The sequence below is a fragment of the Paramormyrops kingsleyae genome, chromosome 20 (assembly GCF_048594095.1).
Source record: "Paramormyrops kingsleyae isolate MSU_618 chromosome 20, PKINGS_0.4, whole genome shotgun sequence".
In the NCBI taxonomy this organism is placed as follows: domain Eukaryota; kingdom Metazoa; phylum Chordata; class Actinopteri; order Osteoglossiformes; family Mormyridae; genus Paramormyrops; species Paramormyrops kingsleyae.
The window spans coordinates 2362913-2388335 of record NC_132816.1 but is presented as its reverse complement, the minus strand read 5'-3'; the positions used below and the strand labels follow the sequence as shown (position 1 = coordinate 2388335).

At 38.6% G+C, this 25423-nt stretch overlaps 1 protein-coding gene across 1 annotated transcript in view; it reads left to right on the top strand.

Annotated features, from left to right (window-relative positions):
- Positions 1-25423, top strand: part of LOC111836347 (uncharacterized) — a 146628-nt gene that overhangs the window by 23807 nt on the left and 97398 nt on the right. The window lies entirely within an intron of this gene.

The following is a 25423-nucleotide window of genomic DNA, read 5'->3' as shown; positions in this document are numbered from 1 at the left end:
CTACCTTATCCTATTCTATCTTACCTTAGCCATTACTATCCTACCTCTTGCTATTCTATCTTATCTTAGCCATTCCTATCTTACCTTATCCAATTCTATATTACCTTACCCATTCCTAACCTACCTTATCCATTACTATCCTACCCCTTGCAATTCTATCTTATCGTAGTCATTCCTATCTTACCTAATCCAATTATATCTTACCTTATCGTATCCTATCTTACCTCACCCATTCCTATCCTACCTAATGCTATTCTATCTTACCTTAGCCATTCCTATCCTACCTGATCCTATTATATCTTATCTTAGCCATTCCTATCCTACGTTATGCTTTTCTATATTACCTAACCCATTCCTATCATTCCTTATGCTATTTTATCTTAACCGTTCCAATCCTACCTTATCCTATTCTATCTTAACTTAGCCACTGCAACCCTACCTTATGCTATTCTGCCTTACCCATTCCTATCCAACCTTATCCTATTGTATCTAACCTTAGGCATTGCTATCCTACCTAATGCTACTGTATTCTACCTTACCCATTCCTATCCTACCCTGTCCTAATCTATCTTTCCTTAGCCATTTCTAAACTACCTTATGCTATTGTATCATACCTTAGCCATTCAACAAGAACAAATAAGAAATGTATTTTTGTTTAGCGCATTATCACAACATTACATCGTCTCAAAGCGCTTTACAGCATCCCTACCCAAAGACCCCAGTGAGTAAGCCATAGGCGACACTATCCTACCTTATCCAATTCTATCTTACCTTACCCATTCCTATCCTACCTTTTCCTATTCCATCTTACCTGAGCCATTCCTATCCTACCTTATCCTATTCTATCGTATCTTAGCCATTCCAATCCTACCTTCTGCTATTCTACCTTACCCATTCCTATCATACCTTATCCTATTCTCTTAACTTAGCCATTCCTATCCTACCTTATCCTATTGTATCTTATCTTAGCCATTCCTATCCTACATTATGCTTTTCTATATTATCTAACCCATTCCTATCATTCCTTATGCTATTCTATCTTAGCCGTTCCTATCCTACCTCATCCTATTCTATCTTACCTTAGACATTCCTATCCTACCTTATCCTATTCTATCTTAACTTAGCCACTGCTACCCTACCTTATGCTATTCTGCCTTACCCATTCCTATCCAACCTTATCCTATTGTATCTAACCTTAGGCATTGCTATCCTACCTAATGCTACTGTATTCTACCTTACCCATTCCTATCCTACCCTGTCCTAATCTATCTTTCCTTAGCCATTTCTAAACTACCTTATGCTATTGTATCATACCTTAGCCATTCAACAAGAACAAATAAGAAATGTATTTTTGTTTAGCGCATTATCACAACATTACATCGTCTCAAAGCGCTTTACAGCATCCCTACCCAAAGACCCCAGTGAGTAAGCCATAGGCGACACTATCCTACCTTATCCAATTCTATCTTACCTTACCCATTCCTATCCTACCTTTTCCTATTCTATCTTACCTGAGCCATTCCTATCCTACCTTATCCTATTGTATCTTACCTTAGCCATTGCTATCCTACCTAATGCTATTCTACCTTACCCATTCCTATCCTACCCTGTCCTAAACTATCTTTCCTTAGCCAATTCTAAACTACCTTATGCTATTGTATCATACCTTAGCCATTCAAGAACAACAAATAAGAAATTTATTTTTGTTTAGCGCATTATCACAACGTTACATCGTCTCAAAGCGCTTTACAGCATCCCTACCCAAAGACCCCAGTGAGTAAGCCATAGGCGACACTATCATACCTTATCCAATCCTATCTTACCTCACCCATTCCTATCCTACCTTATCCTATTCTATCTTACCTTACCCATTCCTATCCTACCATATCCTATTCTATCTTACCTGAGCCATTCCTATCCTACCTTATCCTATTCTATCTTACCTTAGCCATTCCTAACTTACCTTATTCAATTCTATCTTGCGCATTCCTATCCTACCCTATCCTATTCTATCTTACCTTGCCCATTCCTATCCTACCTAATGCTATTCCATCTTACCTTAGCCATTCCTATCCTACCTTATCCTATTCTATCTTACCTTAGCCATTACTATCCTACCTCTTGCTATTCTATCTTATCTTAGCCATTCCTATCCTACCTTATCCATTACTATCCTACCCCTTGCTATCCTATCTTATCGTAGCCATTCCTATCTTACCTAATCCAATTATATCTTACCTTATTTTATTCCATCTGACCTCACCCATTCCTATCCTACCTAATGCTATTCTATCTTACCTTAGCCATTCCTATCCTACCTTATCCTATTCTATCTCACCTTATCCATTACTATCCTACCTCTTGCTATTCTATCTTATCTTAGCCTTTCCTATCTTATCTTATCCAATTATATCTTACCTCACCCATTACTATCCTACCTAATGCTATTCTATCTTACCTTAGCCATTCCTAACTTACCTTATTCAATTCTATCTTGCGCATTCCTATCCTACCATATCCTATTCTATCTTACCTTACCCATTCCTATCCTACCTAATGCTATTCCATCTTACCTTAGCCATTCCTATCCTACCTTATGCTTTTATATATTTTCTAACCCATTCCTATCATTCCTTATGCTATTCAATCTTAGCCGTTCCTATCCTACCTCATCCTATTTTATCTTATCTTAGACATTTCTATCCTACCTTATCGTATTATACCTTAACTTAGCCACTGCTATCCTACCTTATGCTATTCTGCCTTACCCATTCCTATCCAACCTTATCCTATTGTATCTTACCTTTGGCATTGCTATCCAACCTAATGCTATTCTACCTTACCCATTCCTATCCTACCCTGTCCTAATCTATCTTTCCTTACCCATTTCTAAACTACCTTATGCTATTGTATCATACCTTAGCCATTGAACAACAACAAATAAGATATTTATTTTTGTTTAGCGCATTATCACGACATTACATCGTCTCAAAGCGCTTTACAGCATCCCTACCCAAAGACCCCAGTGAGTAAGCCATAGGCGACACTATCCTACCTTATCCAAATCTATCTTACCTCACCCATTCCTATCCTACCTTATCCAAATCTATCTTACCTCACCCATTCCTATCCTACCTTATCCTATTCTATCTTACCTTACCCATTCCTATCCTATCTTATCCTATTCTATCTTACCTGAGCCATTCCTATCCTACCTCATCCTATTCTATCTTATCTTAGATATTCCTATCCTACCTTATCCTATTCTATCTTAACTTAGCCACTGCTATCCTACCTTATGCTATTCTGCCTTACCCATTCCTATCCAACCTTATCCTATTCTCTAAACTTACCCATTCCTATCCAACCTTATCCTATTGTATCTTACCTTAGCCATTGCTATCCTACCTAATGCTATTCTACCTTACCCATTCCTATCCTACCCTGTCCTAATCTATCTTTCCTTAGCCATTTCTAAACTACCTTATGCTATTGTATCATACCTTAGCCATTCAACAACAACAAATAAGAATTTTTTTTTTTTAGCGCATTATCACAACATTACATCGTCTCAAAGCGCTTTACAGCATCCCTACCCAAAGACCCCAGTGAGTAAGCCGTAGGCGACACTATCCTACCTTTTCCAATTCTATCTTACCTTACCCATTCCTATCCTACCTTATCCTATTCCATCTTTCCTGAGCCATTCCTATCCTACCTTATCCTATTCTATCGTATCTTAGCCATTCCAATCCTACCTTCTGCTATTCTACCTTACCCATTCCTATCATACCTTATCCTATTCTCTTAACTTAGCCATTCCTATCCTACCTTATCCTGTTGTATCTTATCTTAGCCATTCCTATCCTACCTTATGCTTTTCTATATTATCTAACCCATTCCTATCATTCCTTATGCTATTCTATCTTAGCCGTTCCTATCCTACCTCATCCTATTCTATCTTACCTTACCCATTCCTATCCTACCTTTTCCTATTCTATCTTACCTGAGCCATTCCTATCCTACCTTATCCTATTGTATCTTACCTTAGCCATTGCTATCCTACCTAATGCTATTCTACCTTACCCATTCCTATCCTACCCTGTCCTAAACTATCTTTCCTTAGCCAATTCTAAACTACCTTATGCTATTGTATCATACCTTAGCCATTCAAGAACAACAAATAAGAAATTTATTTTTGTTTAGCGCATTATCACAACGTTACATCGTCTCAAAGCGCTTTACAGCATCCCTACCCAAAGACCCCAGTGAGTAAGCCATAGGCGACACTATCATACCTTATCCAATCCTATCTTACCTCACCCATTCCTATCCTACCTTATCCTATTCTATCTTACCTTACCCATTCCTATCCTACCATATCCTATTCTATCTTACCTGAGCCATTCCTATCCTACCTTATCCTATTCTATCTTACCTTAGCCATTCCTAACTTACCTTATTCAATTCTATCTTGCGCATTCCTATCCTACCCTATCCTATTCTATCTTACCTTGCCCATTCCTATCCTACCTAATGCTATTCCATCTTACCTTAGCCATTCCTATCCTACCTTATCCTATTCTATCTTACCTTAGCCATTACTATCCTACCTCTTGCTATTCTATCTTATCTTAGCCATTCCTATCCTACCTTATCCATTACTATCCTACCCCTTGCTATCCTATCTTATCGTAGCCATTCCTATCTTACCTAATCCAATTATATCTTACCTTATTTTATTCCATCTGACCTCACCCATTCCTATCCTACCTAATGCTATTCTATCTTACCTTAGCCATTCCTATCCTACCTTATCCTATTCTATCTCACCTTATCCATTACTATCCTACCTCTTGCTATTCTATCTTATCTTAGCCTTTCCTATCTTATCTTATCCAATTATATCTTACCTCACCCATTACTATCCTACCTAATGCTATTCTATCTTACCTTAGCCATTCCTAACTTACCTTATTCAATTCTATCTTGCGCATTCCTATCCTACCATATCCTATTCTATCTTACCTTACCCATTCCTATCCTACCTAATGCTATTCCATCTTACCTTAGCCATTCCTATCCTACCTTATGCTTTTATATATTTTCTAACCCATTCCTATCATTCCTTATGCTATTCAATCTTAGCCGTTCCTATCCTACCTCATCCTATTTTATCTTATCTTAGACATTTCTATCCTACCTTATCGTATTATACCTTAACTTAGCCACTGCTATCCTACCTTATGCTATTCTGCCTTACCCATTCCTATCCAACCTTATCCTATTGTATCTTACCTTTGGCATTGCTATCCTACCTAATGCTATTCTACCTTACCCATTCCTATCCTACCCTGTCCTAATCTATCTTTCCTTACCCATTTCTAAACTACCTTATGCTATTGTATCATACCTTAGCCATTGAACAACAACAAATAAGATATTTATTTTTGTTTAGCGCATTATCACGACATTACATCGTCTCAAAGCGCTTTACAGCATCCCTACCCAAAGACCCCAGTGAGTAAGCCATAGGCGACACTATCCTACCTTATCCAAATCTATCTTACCTCACCCATTCCTATCCTACCTTATCCAAATCTATCTTACCTCACCCATTCCTATCCTACCTTATCCTATTCTATCTTACCTTACCCATTCCTATCCTATCTTATCCTATTCTATCTTACCTGAGCCATTCCTATCCTACCTCATCCTATTCTATCTTATCTTAGATATTCCTATCCTACCTTATCCTATTCTATCTTAACTTAGCCACTGCTATCCTACCTTATGCTATTCTGCCTTACCCATTCCTATCCAACCTTATCCTATTCTCTAAACTTACCCATTCCTATCCAACCTTATCCTATTGTATCTTACCTTAGCCATTGCTATCCTACCTAATGCTATTCTACCTTACCCATTCCTATCCTACCCTGTCCTAATCTATCTTTCCTTAGCCATTTCTAAACTACCTTATGCTATTGTATCATACCTTAGCCATTCAACAACAACAAATAAGAATTTTTTTTTTTTAGCGCATTATCACAACATTACATCGTCTCAAAGCGCTTTACAGCATCCCTACCCAAAGACCCCAGTGAGTAAGCCGTAGGCGACACTATCCTACCTTTTCCAATTCTATCTTACCTTACCCATTCCTATCCTACCTTATCCTATTCCATCTTTCCTGAGCCATTCCTATCCTACCTTATCCTATTCTATCGTATCTTAGCCATTCCAATCCTACCTTCTGCTATTCTACCTTACCCATTCCTATCATACCTTATCCTATTCTCTTAACTTAGCCATTCCTATCCTACCTTATCCTGTTGTATCTTATCTTAGCCATTCCTATCCTACCTTATGCTTTTCTATATTATCTAACCCATTCCTATCATTCCTTATGCTATTCTATCTTAGCCGTTCCTATCCTACCTCATCCTATTCTATCTTACCTTAGACATTCCTATCCTACCTTATCCTATTCTATCTTAACTTAGCCACTGCTATCCTACCTTATGCTATTCTGCTTTACCCATTCGTATCCTAATTTATCCAATTATATCTTACCTTACCCATTCCTATCCTACCCTGTCCTAATCTATCTTTCCTTAGCCATATCTAAGCTACCTTATGCTATTGTATCATTCCTTAGCCATTCAACAACAACAAATAAGAAATTTATTTTTGTTTAGCGCATTATCACAACATTTCATCGTCTCAAAGCGCTTTACAGCATCCCTACCCAAAGACCCCAGTGAGTAAGCCATAGGCGAAACTATCCTACCTTATCCAATTCTATCTTACCTCACCCATTCCTATCTTACCTTATCCAATTCTATCTTACCTTACCCATTCCAATCCAACCGTATCCATTTCTATCCTGCCCCTTGCTATTCTATCTTGTCGTAGCCATTCCTATCTTACCTAATCCAATTATATCTAACCTTATCCTATTGTATCTTACCTCACCCATTCCTATACTACCTAATGCTATTCTATCTTACCTTAGCCAGTCCTATCCTACCTTATCCTATTATATCTTATCTTAGCCATTCCTATCCTATCTTATGCTTTTCTATATTATCTAACCCATTCCAATCATTCCTTATGCTATTCTATCTTAGCCGTTCCATTCCTACCTTATCCTATTCTATCTTAACTTAGCCACTGCTATCCTACCTTATGCTATTCTGCCTTACCCTTTCCTATCCTACCTTATCCTATTGTATCTTACCTTAGCCATTGCTATCCTACCTAATGCTATTCTACCTTACCCATTCCTATCCTACCCTGTCCTAATCTATCTTTCCTTACCCATTTCTAAACTACCTTATGCTATTGTATCATACCGTAGCCATTGAACAACGACAAATAAGATATTTATTTTTGTTTAGCGCATTATCACGACATTACATCGTCTCAAAGCGCTTTACAGCATCCCTACCCAAAGACCCCAGTGAGTAAGCCATAGGCGACACTATCCTACCTTATCCAAATCTATCTTACCTCACCCATTCCTATCCTACCTTATCCTATTCTATCTTACCTTACCCATTCCTATCCTATCTTATCCTATTCTATCTTACCTGAGCCATTCCTATCCTACCATATGCTATTCAATCGTATTTTAGCCATTCCTGTCCGACCTTCTGCTATTCTACTTTACCCATTCCTATCATGCCTTAACCTATTCTCTTAACTTACCCATTCCTATCCTACCTCATCCTATTCTATCTTATCTTAGATATTCCTATCCTACCTTATCCTATTCTATCTTAACTTAGCCACTGCTATCCTACCTTATGCTATTCTGCCTTACCCATTCCTATCCAACCTTATCCTATTGTATCTTACCTTAGGCATTGCTATCCTACCTAATGCTATTCTACCTTACCCATTCCTATCCTATCCTGTCCTAATCTATCTTTCCTTAGCCATTTCTAAACTACCTTATGCTATTGTATCATACCTTAGCCAATCAACAACAACAAATAAGAAATTTATTTTTGTTTAGCGCATTATCACAACATTTCATCGTCTCAAAGCGCTTTACAGCATCCCTACCCAAAGACCCCAGTGAGTAAGCCATAGGCGAAACTATCCTACCTTATCCAATTCTATCTTACCTCACCCATTCCTATCTTACCTTATCCAATTCTATCTTACCTTACCCATTCCAATCCAACCGTATCCATTTCTATCCTGCCCCTTGCTATTCTATCTTGTCGTAGCCATTCCTATCTTACCTAATCCAATTATATCTAACCTTATCCTATTGTATCTTACCTCACCCATTCCTATACTACCTAATGCTATTCTATCTTACCTTAGCCAGTCCTATCCTACCTTATCCTATTATATCTTATCTTAGCCATTCCTATCCTACCTTATGCTTTTCTATATTATCTAACCCATTCCAATCATTCCTTATGCTATTCTATCTTAGCCGTTCCATTCCTACCTTATCCTATTCTATCTTAACTTAGCCACTGCTATCCTACCTTATGCTATTCTGCCTTACCCTTTCCTATCCTACCTTATCCTATTGTATCTTACCTTAGCCATTGCAATCCTACCTAATGCTATTCTACCTTACCCATTCCTATCATACCCTGTCCTATTCTATCTTTCCTTAGCCATTTCTAAACTACCTTATGCTATTGTATCATACCTTAGCCATTGAACAACAACAAATAAGATATTTATTTTTGTTTAGCGCATTATCACGACATTACATCGTCTCAAAGCGCTTTACAGCATCCCTACCCAAAGACCCCAGTGAGTAAGCCATAGGCGACACTATCCTACCTTATCCAATTCTATCTTACCTTACCCATTCCTATCCTATCTTATCCTATTCTATCTTACCTGAGCCATTCCTATCCTACCTTATGCTATTCAATCGTATCTTAGCCATTACGATCCTACCTTCTGCTATTCTACTTTACCCATTCCTATCATGCCTTAACCTATTCTCTTAACTTACCCATTCCTATCCTACCTCATCCTATTCTATCTTATCTTAGATATTCCTATCCTACCTTATCCTATTCTATCTTATCTTAGCCATTCCTATCTTAACTTCTCCAATTCTATCTTACCTTACCCATTCCTATCCTATCTTATCCTATTCTATCTTACCTGAGCCATTCCTATCCTACCATATGCTATTCAATCGTGTTTTAGCCATTCCTATCCGACCTTCTGCTATTCTACTTTACCCATTCCTATCATGCCTTAACCTATTCTCTTAACTTACCCATTCCTATCCTACCTCATCCTATTCTATCTTATCTTAGATATTCCTATCCTACCTTATCCTATTCTATCTTAACTTAGCCACTGCTATCCTACCTTATGCTATTCTGCCTTACCCATTCCTATCCAACCTTATCCTATTGTATCTTACCTTAGGCATTGCTATCCTACCTAATGCTATTCTACCTTACCCATTCCTATCCTATCCTGTCCTAATCTATCTTTCCTTAGCCATTTCTAAACTACCTTATGCTATTGTATCATACCTTAGCCAATCAACAACAACAAATAAGAATTTTTTTTTTTTTTAGCGCATTATCACAACATTACATCGTCTCAAAGCGCTTTACAGCATCCCTACCCAATGACCCCAGTGAGTAAGCCGTAGGCGACACTATCCTACCTTATCCAATTCTATCTTACCTTACCCATTCCTATCCTACCTTATCCTATTCCATCTTACCTGAGCCATTCCTATCCTACCTTATCCTATTCTATCGTATCTTAGCCATTCCAATCCTACCTTCTGCTATTCTACCTTACCCATTCCTATCATACCTTATCCTATTCTCTTAACTTAGCCATTCCTATCCTACCTTATCCTATTGTATGTTATCTTAGCCATTCCTATCCTACCTTATGCTTTTCTATATTATCTAACCCATTCCTATCATTCCTTATGCTAATCTATCTTAGCCGTTCCTATCCTACCTCATCCTATTCTATCTTACCTTAGACATTCCTATCCTACCTTATCCTATTCTATCTTAACTTAGCCACTGCTATCCTGCCTTATGCTATTCTGCCTTACCCATTCCTATCCTAATTTATCCAATTGTATCTTACCTTACCCATTCCTATCCTACCCTGTCCTAATCTATCTTTCCTTAGCCATATCTAAACTACCTTATGCTATTGTATCATTCCTTAGCCATTCAACAACAACAAATAAGAAATTTATTTTTGTTTAGCGCATTATCACAACATTTCATCGTCTCAAAGCGCTTTACAGCATCCCTACCCAAAGACCCCAGTGAGTAAGCCATAGGCGAAACTATCCTACCTTATCCAATTCTATCTTACCTCACCCATTCCTATCTTACCTTATCCAATTCTATCTTACCTTACCCATTCCAATCCAACCTTATCCATTTCTATCCTGCCCCTTGCTATTCTATCTTGTCGTAGCCATTCCTATCTTACCTAATCCAATTATATCTAACCTTATCCTATTGTATCTTACCTCACCCATTCCTATACTACCTAATGCTATTCTATCTTACCTTAGCCAGTCCTATCCTACCTTATCCTATTATATCTTATCTAAGCCATTCCTATCCTACCTTATGCTTTTCTATATTATCTAACCCATTCCAATCATTCCTTATGCTATTCTATCTTAGCCGTTCCATTCCTACCTTATCCTATTCTATCTTAACTTAGCCACTGCTATCCTACCTTATGGTATTCTGCCTTACCCCTTCCTATCCTAATTTATCCAATTGTATCTTACCTTACCCATTCCTATCCTACCCTGTCCTAATCTATCTTTCCTTAGCCATATCTAAACTACCTTATGCTATTGTATCATTCCTTAGCCATTCAACAACAACAAATAAGAAATTTATTTTTGTTTAGCGCATTATCACAACATTTCATCGTCTCAAAGCACTTTACAGCATCCCTACCCAAAGACCCCAGTGAGTAAGCCATAGGCGAAACTATCCTACCTTATCCAATTCTATCTTACCTCACCCATTCCTATCTTACCTTATCCAATTCTATCTTACCTTACCCATTCCAATCCAACCTTATCCATTTCTATCCTGCCCCTTGCTATTCTATCTTGTCGTAGCCATTCCTATCTTACCTAATCCAATTATATCTAACCTTATCCTATTGTATCTTACCTCACCCATTCCTATCCTACCTAATGCTATTCTATCTTATCTTAGCCATTCCTATCCTACCTTATGCTTTTCTATATTATCTAACCCATTTCAATCATTCCTTATGCTATTCTATCTTAGCCGTTCCATTCCTACCTTATCCTATTCTATCTTAACTTAGCCACTGCTATCCTACCTTATGCTATTCTGCCTTACCCTTTCGTATCCTACCTTATCCTATTGTATCTTACCTTAGCCATTGCTATCCTACCTAATGCTATTCTACCTTACCCATTCCTATCCTACCCTGTCCTAATCTATCTTTCCTTACCCATTTCTAAACTACCTTATGCTATTGTATCATACCTTAGCCATTGAACAACAACAAATAAGATATTTATTTTTGTTTAGCGCATTATCACGACATTACATCGTCTCAAAGCGCTTTACAGCATCCCTACCCAAAGACCCCAGTGAGTAAGCCATAGGCGAAACTATCCTACCTTATCCAATTCTATCTTACCTCACCCATTCCTATCTTACCTTATCCAATTCTATCTTACCTTACCCATTCCAATCCAACCTTATCCATTTCTATCCTGCCCCTTGCTATTCTATCTTGTCGTAGCCATTCCTATCTTACCTAATCCAATTATATCTAACCTTATCCTATTGTATCTTACCTCACCCATTCCTATCCTACCTAATGCTATTCTATCTTACCTTAGCCAGTCCTATCCTACCTTATCCTATTATATCTTATCTTAGCCATTCCTATCCTACCTTATGCTTTTCTATATTATCTAACCCATTCCAATCATTCCTTATGCTATTCTGCCTTAGCCGTTCCATTCCTACCTTATCCTATTCTATCTTAACTTAGCCACTGCTATCCTACCTTATGCTATTCTGCCTTACCCTTTCCTATCCTACCTTATCCTATTGTATCTTACCTTAGCCATTGCTATCCTACCTAATGCTATTCTACCTTACCCATTCCTATCCTACCCTGTCCTAATCTATCTTTCCTTACCCATTTCTAAACTACCTTATGCTATTGTATCATACCTTAGCCATTGAACAACAACAAATAAGATATTTATTTTTGTTTAGCGCATTATCACGACATTACATCGTCTCAAAGCGCTTTACAGCATCCCTACCCAAAGACCCCAGTGAGTAAGCCATAGGCGACACTATCCTACCTTATCCAAATCTATTTTACCTCACCCATTCCTATCCTACCTTATCCTATTCTATCTTATCTTAGCCATTCCTATCTTAACTTATCCAATTCTATCTTACCTTACCCATTCCTATCCTATCTTATCCTATTCTATCTTACCTGAGCCATTCCTATCCTACCTTATGCTATTCAATCGTATCTTAGCCATTCCTATCCTACCTTCTGCTATTCTACTTTACCCATTCCTATCATGCCTTAACCTATTCTCTTAACTTACCCATTCCTATCCTACCTCATCCTATTCTATCTTATCTTAGATATTCCTATCCTACCTTATCCTATTCTATCTTAACTTAGCCACTGCTATCCTACCTTATGCTATTCTGCCTTACCCATTCCTATCCAACCTTATCCTATTGTATCTTACCTTAGGCATTGCTATCCTACCTTCTGCTATTCTACCTTACCCATTCCTATCATACATTATCCAATTCTCTTAACTTAGCCATTCCTATCCTACCTTATCCTATTGTATGTTATCTTAGCCATTCCTATCCTACCTTATGCTTTTCTATATTATCTAACCCATTCCTATCATTCCTTATGCTATTCTATCTTAGCCGTTCCTATCCTACCTCATCCTATTCTATCTTACCTTAGACATTCCTATCCTACCTTATCCTATTCTATCTTAACTTAGCCACTGCTATCCTACCTAATGCTATTCTACCTTACCCATTCCTATCCTACCCTGTCCTAATCTATCTTTCCTTACCCATTTCTAAACTACCTTATGCTATTGTATCATACCTTAGCCATTGAACAACAACAAATAAGATATTTATTTTTGTTTAGCGCATTATCACGACATTACATCGTCTCAAAGCGCTTTACAGCATCCCTACCCAAAGACCCCAGTGAGTAAGCCATAGGCGACACTATCCTACCTTATCCAATTCTATCTTACCTTACCCATTCCTATCCTATCTTATCCTATTCTATCTTACCTGAGCCATTCCTATCCTACCTTATGCTATTCAATCGTATCTTAGCCATTCCGATCCTACCTTCTGCTATTCTACTTTACCCATTCCTATCATGCCTTAACCTATTCTCTTTACTTACCCATTCCTATCCTACCTCATCCTATTCTATCTTATCTTAGATATTCCTATCCTACCTTATCCTATTCTATCTTAACTTAGCCACTGCTATCCTACCTTATGCTATTCTGCCTTACCCATTCCTATCCAACCTTATCCTATTGTATCTTACCTTAGGCATTGCTATCCTACCTAATGCTATTCTACCTTACCCATTCCTATCCTACCCTGTCCTAATCTATGTTTCCTTAGCCATTTCTAAACTACCTTATGCTATTGTATCATATCTTAGCCATTGAACAACAACAAATAAGATATTTATTTTTGTTTAGCGCATTATCACGACATTACATCGTCTCAAAGCGCTTTACAGCATCCCTACCCAAAGACCCCAGTGAGTAAGCCATAGGCGACACTATCCTACCTTATCCAAATCTATCTTACCTCACCCATTCCTATCCTACCTTATCCTATTCTATCTTATCTTAGCCATTCCTATCTTAACTTCTCCAATTCTATCTTACCTTACCCATTCCTATCCTATCTTATCCTATTCTATCTTACCTGAGCCATTCCTATCCTACCTTATGCTATTCAATCGTATCTTAGCCATTCCTATCCTACCTTCTGCTATTCTACTTGACCCATTCCTATCATGCCTTAACCTATTCTCTTAACTTACCCATTCCTATCCTACCCTGTCCTAATCTATCTTTCCTTAGCCATTTCTAAACTACCTTATGCTATTGTATCATACCTTAGCCATTCAACAACAACAAATAAGAAATTATTTTTTTTTTAGCGCATTATCACAACATTACATCGTCTCAAAGCGCTTTACAGCATCCCTACCCAAAGACCCCAGTGAGTAAGCCGTAGGCGACACTATCCTACCTTATCCAATTCTATCTTACCTTACCCATTCCTATCCTACCTTATCCTATTCCATCTTACCTGAGCCATTCCTATCCTACCTTATCCTATTCTATCGTATCTTAGCCATTCCAATCCTACCTTCTGCTATTCTACCTTACCCATTCCTATCATACCTTATCCTATTCTCTTAACTTAGCCATTCCTATCCTACCTTATCCTATTGTATCTTATCTTAGCCATTCCTATCCTACCTTATGCTTTTCTATATTATCTAACCCATTCCTATCATTCCTTATGCTATTCTATCTTAGCCGTTCCTATCCTACCTCATCCTATTCTATCTTACCTTAGACATTCCTATCCTACCTTATCCTATTCTATCTTAACTTAGCCACTGCTATCCTACCTTATGCTATTCTGCCTTACCCATTCCTATCCTAATTTATCTAATTGTATCTTACCTTACCCATTCCTATCCTACCCTGTCTTAATCTATCTTTCCTTAGCCATATCTAAACTACCTTATGCTATTGTATCATTCCTTAGCCATTCAACAACAACAAATAAGAAATTTATTTTTGTTTAGCGCATTATCACAACATTTCATCGTCTCAAAGCGCTTTACAGCATCCCTACCCAAAGACCCCAGTGAGTAAGCCATAGGCGAAACTATCCTACCATATCCAATTCTATCTTACCTCACCCATTCCTATCTTACCTTATCCAATTCTATCTTACCTTACCCATTCCAATCCAACCTTATCCATTTCTATCCTGCCCCTTGCTATTCTATCTTGTCGTAGCCATTCCTATCTTACCTAATCCAATTATATCTAACCTTATCCTATTGTATCTTACCTCACCCATTCCTATCCTACCTAATGCTATTCTATCTTACCTTAGCCAGTCCTATCCTACCTTATCCTATTATATCTTATCTTAGCCATTCCTATCCTACCTTATGCTTTTCTATATTATCTAACCCATTCCAATCATTCCTTATGCTATTCTGCCTTAGCCGTTCCATTCCTACCTTATCCTATTCTATCTTAACTTAGCCACTGCTATCCTACCTTATGCTATTCTGCCTTACCCTTTCCTATCCTACCTTATCCTATTGTATCTTACCTTAGCCATTGCTATCCTACCTAATGCTATTCTACCTTACCCATTCCTATCCTACCCTGTCCTAATCTATCTTTCCTTACCCATTTCTAAACTACCTTATGCTATTGTATCATACCTTAGCCATTGAACAACAACAAATAAGATATTTATTTTTGTTTAGCGCATTATCACGACATTACATCGTCTCAAAGCGCTTTACAGCATCCCTACCCAAAGACCCCAGTGAGTAAGCCATAGGCGACACTATCCTACCTTATCCAAATCTATTTTACCTCACCCATTCCTATCCTACCTTATCCTATTCTATCTTATCTTAGCCATTCCTATCTTAACTTATCCAATTCTATCTTACCTTACCCATTCCTATCCTATCTTATCCTATTCTATCTTACCTGAGCCATTCCTATCCTACCTTATGCTATTCAATCGTATCTTAGCCATTCCTATCCTACCTTCTGCTATTCTACTTTACCCATTCCTATCATGCCTTAACCTATTCTCTTAACTTACCCATTCCTATCCTACCTCATCCTATTCTATCTTATCTTAGATATTCCTATCCTACCTTATCCTATTCTATCTTAACTTAGCCACTGCTATCCTACCTTATGCTATTCTGCCTTACCCATTCCTATCCAACCTTATCCTATTGTATCTTACCTTAGGCATTGCTATCCTACCTTCTGCTATTCTACCTTACCCATTCCTATCATACATTATCCAATTCTCTTAACTTAGCCATTCCTATCCTACCTTATCCTATTGTATGTTATCTTAGCCATTCCTATCCTACCTTATGCTTTTCTATATTATCTAACCCATTCCTATCATTCCTTATGCTATTCTATCTTAGCCGTTCCTATCCTACCTCATCCTATTCTATCTTACCTTAGACATTCCTATCCTACCTTATCCTATTCTATCTTAACTTAGCCACTGCTATCCTACCTAATGCTATTCTACCTTACCCATTCCTATCCTACCCTGTCCTAATCTATCTTTCCTTACCCATTTCTAAACTACCTTATGCTATTGTATCATACCTTAGCCATTGAACAACAACAAATAAGATATTTATTTTTGTTTAGCGCATTATCACGACATTACATCGTCTCAAAGCGCTTTACAGCATCCCTACCCAAAGACCCCAGTGAGTAAGCCATAGGCGACACTATCCTACCTTATCCAATTCTATCTTACCTTACCCATTCCTATCCTATCTTATCCTATTCTATCTTACCTGAGCCATTCCTATCCTACCTTATGCTATTCAATCGTATCTTAGCCATTCCGATCCTACCTTCTGCTATTCTACTTTACCCATTCCTATCATGCCTTAACCTATTCTCTTTACTTACCCATTCCTATCCTACCTCATCCTATTCTATCTTATCTTAGATATTCCTATCCTACCTTATCCTATTCTATCTTAACTTAGCCACTGCTATCCTACCTTATGCTATTCTGCCTTACCCATTCCTATCCAACCTTATCCTATTGTATCTTACCTTAGGCATTGCTATCCTACCTAATGCTATTCTACCTTACCCATTCCTATCCTACCCTGTCCTAATCTATCTTTCCTTAGCCATTTCTAAACTACCTTATGCTATTGTATCATATCTTAGCCATTGAACAACAACAAATAAGATATTTATTTTTGTTTAGCGCATTATCACGACATTACATCGTCTCAAAGCGCTTTACAGCATCCCTACCCAAAGACCCCAGTGAGTAAGCCATAGGCGACACTATCCTACCTTATCCAAATCTATCTTACCTCACCCATTCCTATCCTACCTTATCCTATTCTATCTTATCTTAGCCATTCCTATCTTAACTTCTCCAATTCTATCTTACCTTACCCATTCCTATCCTATCTTATCCTATTCTATCTTACCTGAGCCATTCCTATCCTACCTTATGCTATTCAATCGTATCTTAGCCATTCCTATCCTACCTTCTGCTATTCTACTTGACCCATTCCTATCATGCCTTAACCTATTCTCTTAACTTACCCATTCCTATCCTACCCTGTCCTAATCTATCTTTCCTTAGCCATTTCTAAACTACCTTATGCTATTGTATCATACCTTAGCCATTCAACAACAACAAATAAGAAATTATTTTTTTTTTAGCGCATTATCACAACATTACATCGTCTCAAAGCGCTTTACAGCATCCCTACCCAAAGACCCCAGTGAGTAAGCCGTAGGCGACACTATCCTACCTTATCCAATTCTATCTTACCTTACCCATTCCTATCCTACCTTATCCTATTCCATCTTACCTGAGCCATTCCTATCCTACCTTATCCTATTCTATCGTATCTTAGCCATTCCAATCCTACCTTCTGCTATTCTACCTTACCCATTCCTATCATACCTTATCCTATTCTCTTAACTTAGCCATTCCTATCCTACCTTATCCTATTGTATCTTATCTTAGCCATTCCTATCCTACCTTATGCTTTTCTATATTATCTAACCCATTCCTATCATTCCTTATGCTATTCTATCTTAGCCGTTCCTATCCTACCTCATCCTATTCTATCTTACCTTAGACATTCCTATCCTACCTTATCCTATTCTATCTTAACTTAGCCACTGCTATCCTACCTTATGCTATTCTGCCTTACCCATTCCTATCCTAATTTATCTAATTGTATCTTACCTTACCCATTCCTATCCTACCCTGTCTTAATCTATCTTTCCTTAGCCATATCTAAACTACCTTATGCTATTGTATCATTCCTTAGCCATTCAACAACAACAAATAAGAAATTTATTTTTGTTTAGCGCATTATCACAACATTTCATCGTCTCAAAGCGCTTTACAGCATCCCTACCCAAAGACCCCAGTGAGTAAGCCATAGGCGAAACTATCCTACCATATCCAATTCTATCTTACCTCACCCATTCCTATCTTACCTTATCCAATTCTATCTTACCTTACCCATTCCAATCCAACCTTATCCATTTCTATCCTGCCCCTTGCTATTCTATCTTGTCGTAGCCATTCCTATCTTACCTAATCCAATTATATCTAACCTTATCCTATTGTATCTTACCTCACCCATTCCTATCCTACCTAATGATATTCTATCTTACCTTAGCCAGTCCTATCCTACCTTATCCTATTATATCTTATCTTAGCCATTCCTATCCTACCTTATGCTTTTCTATATTATCTAACCCATTCCAATCATTCCTTATGCTATTCTATCTTAGCCGTTCCATTCCTACCTTATGCCCTATTCTATCTTACCTTAGACATTCCTATCCTACCTTATCCTATTCTATCTTAACTTACCCTGTTTACAGGAAATCACGAGTCATTGGGAGGCGCAGGGATTGCTGGGATTGCTGCGAGGATTGCTGGGATTGCTGCGAGAGAGTGGTGTTGAGCTGCAGCGATTGTTTGGGATTGTTTTTTTGGAGTGTTTTGAGTGTTTGTGTGCTTTACCTGTGCTTTACCTGTTTACGTGGGTGGCTGTTTATTTCTATTTATTGTTCTTATTTCGGTCAGCGTGAGTGCTTGTCTGTCCTGTCTGTTAATCAACAGCGCGATTATTACCGACAGAGAGCTGCGGGTGTCGCGTGCGCGGCGTTTTTCTGTCCGCGTTTAAACTCCGTAACAAACACCCGCGGGGCGATTATAACTAATAACATCTAACGTCGGTATCGCTACCAAGCGTCGGAAAAGGACAGTTGCTCCTGAGCTTTGCTCGGTCGCCAGTCGGGGCCGGGAGGACATTTTCCACTTTTTTCCCGCTCCGGCAGTAGCCTGCTGTGAGGGGGTTTTTGTGGTTTTTCGACCTCCCAAGAGCAACTTCGATTTCGCCTTGTTTTTACTTGGTTCAGGCAGAAGTTCTTCTGGTAAGTAGTAGTAAGTTTATCAGGTTTAAAATTTTTAATAAAATAATAATTAAGTTCCGTTTTAACACAAGTAATAACTTATTTTACTGTACTCCGCACGTTACTGCATTTATTGTTACGCAAATTAATCTTTATAGTTAAATACACTATATAAATTTACTGGGCTGGGAGTACGGGGTCATAGTGAGTTAGTTAATTATGGGGCCAGCTCAGTGTTGCGTTTGCAAGATGTTTGCCCTTCTGGACGTTAGTGTCCAGTCGGACTTCATCTGCGAGCGATGTAAGCTAGTGGACTCACTCATGGTCAAGGTTCGCGACCTTGAGGAGCAACTGGCTCGCATCCAATGCAACAGTGAGTTAGATGAGCTAGTTGATACGCCGTTTAGGGAGACGGTGTGTACGCCACTAACGGGGGGGAGGGAGAATGAAGAGCAGAGAGGTCGAGAGAGCTGGGTGACCGTAGGTCGTAGACGCAGGAAAAGGCGTACACACGTTACAGAGGCGGCATCACCTGAGGTGTCTGTGTCTAACAGGTTTCAGGTGCTTCCAGCTTTAGAGCCGGAAGGGACTGGGGAAGCAGGTGGGCCCTTGGGCACTGAGGAGCCCCCTCCCCCCAGAAAGAGGGAGGTTGTGGTAGTGGGGGATTCAATTATTAGGGGAGTAGACAGTTATGTGTGCACGCGTGATAGAGGGTCCCGTACGGTGTCTTGCCTGCCTGGTGCCCAGGTAGGAGACCTTCCAGATCGTGTGGACAAGCTTTTGGCCCCAGCTGGGGTGGATCCAGTTGTCGTGGTGCATGTTGGCACCAACGACATAGGCAAGGGTAGAAGGGCTGTTCTGCAGGATAAATTTATAGAAGTCGCCAATAAGCTTAGAAGCAGAACGTCCATGGTGGTATTTTCCGAAATACTCCCCGTGCCACGCGCAAGTGAGGCTAAGTTAGCTGAGATAAGGAGATTAAATGCGTGGCTAAAAGGATGGTGTAGGAAAGAGGGGTTTAGGTTTATGGGGCACTGGAGGACCTTCTGGAACAGGTGGGACCTGTTCAAGCCGGATGGGTTGCATCTGAACCGGAGGGGAACCAGTGTACTGGGAAGGCGTATTTGTAGAGTAGTTGAGGAATGTTTAAACTAGGGACTGGGGGGGCAGGGAGGTTAGTTAAGTATGTAACTGGGGGGAAACGGAAAGCCCAAAAAAATCATATTATAAGTAGGCACTGTAATAAGCCTACCCTTTGTTGTCTGTATTTAAACGCCAGGAGTATTAGGAATAAAATTCATGATTTAGAGGCTCTTATCTCATCGGACTCTTATGATATTATAGCAATAACTGAAACGTGGTTGAGTGATAAGGATGGACAAGAATATAATATGGATGGTTACACATTGTTCCGTAAAGACCGTATAGGTAAGAAGGGAGGTGGTGTTGCAGTATATGTAAAGGAAATCTTGCAGGCAAGGGAGCTTACTGATATAAGTAAAAGTACGGAAGCTATATGGGTAAAATTAGATGCTACAAACTCAAATAGCCTAATTGTCGGTGTTTGTTACAGAGCACCCAATGTAGCTGCTGAGGAAAGCAGATTGTTATACAGTGATATTAGGATTATGAGCAATAAAAATGATGTGGTAGTTATGGGTGATTTTAATCTACCGGGGATACAGTGGGACATTGTTGCTGGCTCTTCTGAAAATGAACTTGAGATGGTGGAATTAGTACAGGATTGTTTTTTTACTCAGTTTGTTAACACCCCTACCAGGGGAGATGCCATTCTTGATCTTGTTTTGTCTAATAACCAGGACAGGATTTGTAAATTAGATGTTTTAGAACCACTTGACAGTAGCGATCATAACATGGTTAAATTTGAGGTTAAGTTTAGTGCCCGAAGAGCAAAGTCCAAATCAAAAATATATAATGTTAGGAAGGCTAACTTCAATTGTATGAGATTAAAACTAGAAACCGTGAACTGGATGGAGTTAAATAACAAAACTGTTGAAGAGGCATGGGAATTTTTTAAAAGCACATTATTGCAAGTACAAGAGGACTTCATACCTGTTTCTAGCAAGAATAAATCTAGGAAATTGCAACCTAGGTGGTTTAATAGGGACATAAAGTATAAAGTAAGGAGGAAAAGGGCTTTGTTCCAGAGATGGAAAATAACTGATGATGACATAATAAAGCAAGAGTATCTAAATCTACAGGCTGAATTAAAAAATGACATTAGACGAGCTAAAAGGAATGTCGAAAGGAAGATCGCATTGGAGGCTAAGGATGACGTTAAAAGTTTCTTCCAGTATTTTAACTCTAAAAGAGCTCTAAAAGCTGAAATTACTAATCTGCAGGATAGTAAGGGTCTTATAATTGAAAACGACATTGACATAGTAAATGAGTTCAATGATAGTTTTGCACGGGTATTCACTGTCGAGGACACTAGTAACTTACCAGTTCTTATTACTAATTCAACATCGTCTATAACTAATATATATATAACTGAAGCTGATGTTTTGCAAAGCCTAGCTAAGCTCAAAATAAATAAATCACAGGGCCCTGATGGCATCTTACCTATAGTGTTAAAAGAGATGAGGGATATTATTTGCCGACCCTTAACATTACTGTTTCAAAAATCCTTATCTGAAGGTGTGGTACCTTCTGATTGGAAGCATGCCAACATAACGCCCATTTTCAAAAAAGGGGATAGAAGTAATTTGTCAAACTATAGGCCAATCAGTCTAACTTGTATAACTGGTAAAGTTATGGAGGCTATAATCAAAGAGAAAATGGTAGATTACCTGGACTCAAATAACATTTTGAGGGATAGCCAGCATGGATTTAGGAGAGGTAGATCCTGTTTAACAAATCTGTTGGAGTTTTTTGAGGAAGCTACTCAGGAAGTTGATGATAAGAAGGCCTATGATGTCATCTATTTAGATTTCCAAAAGGCTTTTGATGTTGTTCCCCACAAGAGGCTCTCACTTAAACTCAAAGCGACAGGTATTTTAGGAACTGTAGCGACTTGGATTGATAACTGGTTAACGGATAGGAAGCAGCGAGTAGTTATAAGAGGCTCGATGTCACAGTGGGCCTGCGTTCATAGTGGGGTACCGCAGGGTTCAATTTTAGGACCACTTTTGTTCCTAATTTACATAAATGATATAGACACCAATATATACAGTAAACTGGTGAAATTTGCAGATGACACCAAGGTGGGTGGTGTAGCAGATACTGAACTAGCGGCTCAGCAGCTACAGCGGGATCTTAATTTAATTAGTGACTGGGCTGACACCTGGCAGATGAAATTTAACATAGACAAATGTAAGGTACTCCATGTAGGGAGCAGAAATATAAAGTACAGGTATTTTATGGGACCTACTGAAATAAAGGTAGCTGATTATGAGAAAGACCTTGGTGTGTATGTTGATGCTTCCATGTCTCATTCTCGCCAGTGTGGGGAAGCAATAAAAAAGGCCAATAGGATGTTGGGGTACATCTCCAGGTGTGTGGAGTTTAAGTCAAGGGAGGTAATGCTAAGATTATACAATTCCTTGGTGAGACCTCACCTAGAATATTGTGTACAGGTTTGGTCACCATATCTTAAAAAGGACATAGCGGCCTTAGAAAAGGTGCAGCGTAGGGCCACAAGAATGATTCCTGGTCTTAGAGGAATGTCATACGAGGAAAGGTTATTTGAGCTAAATCTGTTCAGCCTCAAGCAAAGGAGACTGAGGGGGGACATGATCCAGGTCTATAAGATTCTAACAGGTTTGGATGCTGTTCAACCGAATAGTTACTTCAGCATTAGTTCCAATACAAGAACTCGTGGCCATAGGTGGAAATTAGCGGGAGAACATTTCAAACTGGATTTAAGGAAGCACTTCTTTACACAGCGTGTAGTCAGAGTATGGAATAGTCTTCCTGATAACGTAGTGCAAGCTGAATCCTTGGGTTCCTTTAAATCAGAGCTAGATAAGATTTTAACAACTCTGAGCTATTAGTTAAGTTCTCCCCAAGCGAGCTCGATGGGCCGAATGGCCTCCTCTCGTTTGTATAGTTCTTATGTTCTTATGTTCTTATGTTCTTATCTTAACTTAGCCACTGCTATCCTACCTTATCCAATTCTATCTTACCTTACCCATTCCTATCCTATCTTATCCTATTCTATCTTACCTGAGCCATTCCTATCCTACCTTATGCTATTCAATCGTAAAGAAATTTATTTTTGTTTAGCGCATTATCACAACATTTCATCGTCTCAAAGCACTTTACAGCATCCCTACCCAAAGACCCCAGTGAGTAAGCCATAGGCGAAACTATCCTACCTTATCCAATTCTATATTACCTCACCCATTCCTATCTTACCTTATCCAATTCTATCTTACCTTACCCATTCCAATCCAACCTTATCCATTTCTATCCTGCCCCTTGCTATTCTATCTTGTCGTAGCCATTCCTATCTTACCTAATCCAATTATATCTAACCTTATCCTATTGTATCTTACCTCACCCATTCCTATCCTACCTAATGCTATTCTATCTTATCTTAGCCATTCCTATCCTACCTTATGCTTTTCTATATTATCTAACCCATTTCAATCATTCCTTATGCTATTCTATCTTAGCCGTTCCATTCCTACCTTATCCTATTCTATCTTAACTTAGCCACTGCTATCCTACCTTATGCTATTCTGCCTTACCCTTTCGTATCCTACCTTATCCTATTGTATCTTACCTTAGCCATTGCTATCCTACCTAATGCTATTCTACCTTACCCATTCCTATCCTACCCTGTCCTAATCTATCTTTCCTTACCCATTTCTAAACTACCTTATGCTATTGTATCATACCTTAGCCATTGAACAACAACAAATAAGATATTTATTTTTGTTTAGCGCATTATCACGACATTACATCGTCTCAAAGCGTTTTACAGCATCCCTACCCAAAGACCCCAGTGAGTAAGCCATAGGCGACACTATCCTACCTTATCCAAATCCATCTTACCTCACCCATTCCTATCCTACCTTATCCTATTCTATCTTATTTTAGCCATTCCTATCTTAACTTATCCAATTCTATCTTACCTTACCCATTCCTATCCTATCTTATCCTATTCTATCTTACCTGAGCCATTCCTATCCTACCTTATGCTATTCAATCGTATCATAGCCATTCCGATCCTACCTTCTGCTATTCTACTTTACCCATTCCTATCATGCCTTAACCTATTCTCTTAACTTACCCATTCCTATCCTACCTCATCCTATTCTATCTTATCTTAGATATTCCTATCCTACCTTATCCTATTCTATCTTAACTTAGCCACTGCTATCCTACCTTAAGCTATTCTGCCTTACCCATTCCTATCCAACCTTATCCTATTGTATCTTACCTTAGGCATTGCTATCCTACCTAATGCTATTCTACCTTACCCATTCCTATCCTACCCTGTCCTAATCTATCTTTCCTTAGCCATTTCTAAACTACCTTATGCTATTGTATCATACCTTAGCCATTCAACAACAACAAATAAGAATTTTTTTTTTTTTAGCGCATTATCACAACATTACATCGTCTCAAAGCGCTTTACAGCATCCCTACCCAAAGACCCCAGTGAGTAAGCCGTAGGCGACACTATCCTACCTTTTCCAATTCTATCTTACCTTACCCATTCCTATCCTACCTTATCCTATTCCATCTTACCTGAGCCATTCCTATCCTACCTTATCCTATTCTATCGTATCTTAGCCATTCCAATCCTACCTTCTGCTATTCTACCTTACCCATTCCTATCATACCTTATCCTATTCTCTTAACTTAGCCATTCCTATCCTACCTTATCCTATTGTATCTTATCTTAGCCATTCCTATCCTACCTTATGCTTTTCTATATTATCTAACCCATTCCTATCATTCCTTATGCTATTCTATCTTAGTCGTTCCTATCCTACCTCATCCTATTCTATCTTACCTTAGACATTCCTATCCTACCTTATCCTATTCTATCTTAACTTAGCCACTGCTATCCTACTTTATGCTATTCTGCCTTACCCATTCCTATCCTAATTTATCCAATTGTATCTTACCTTACACATTCCTATC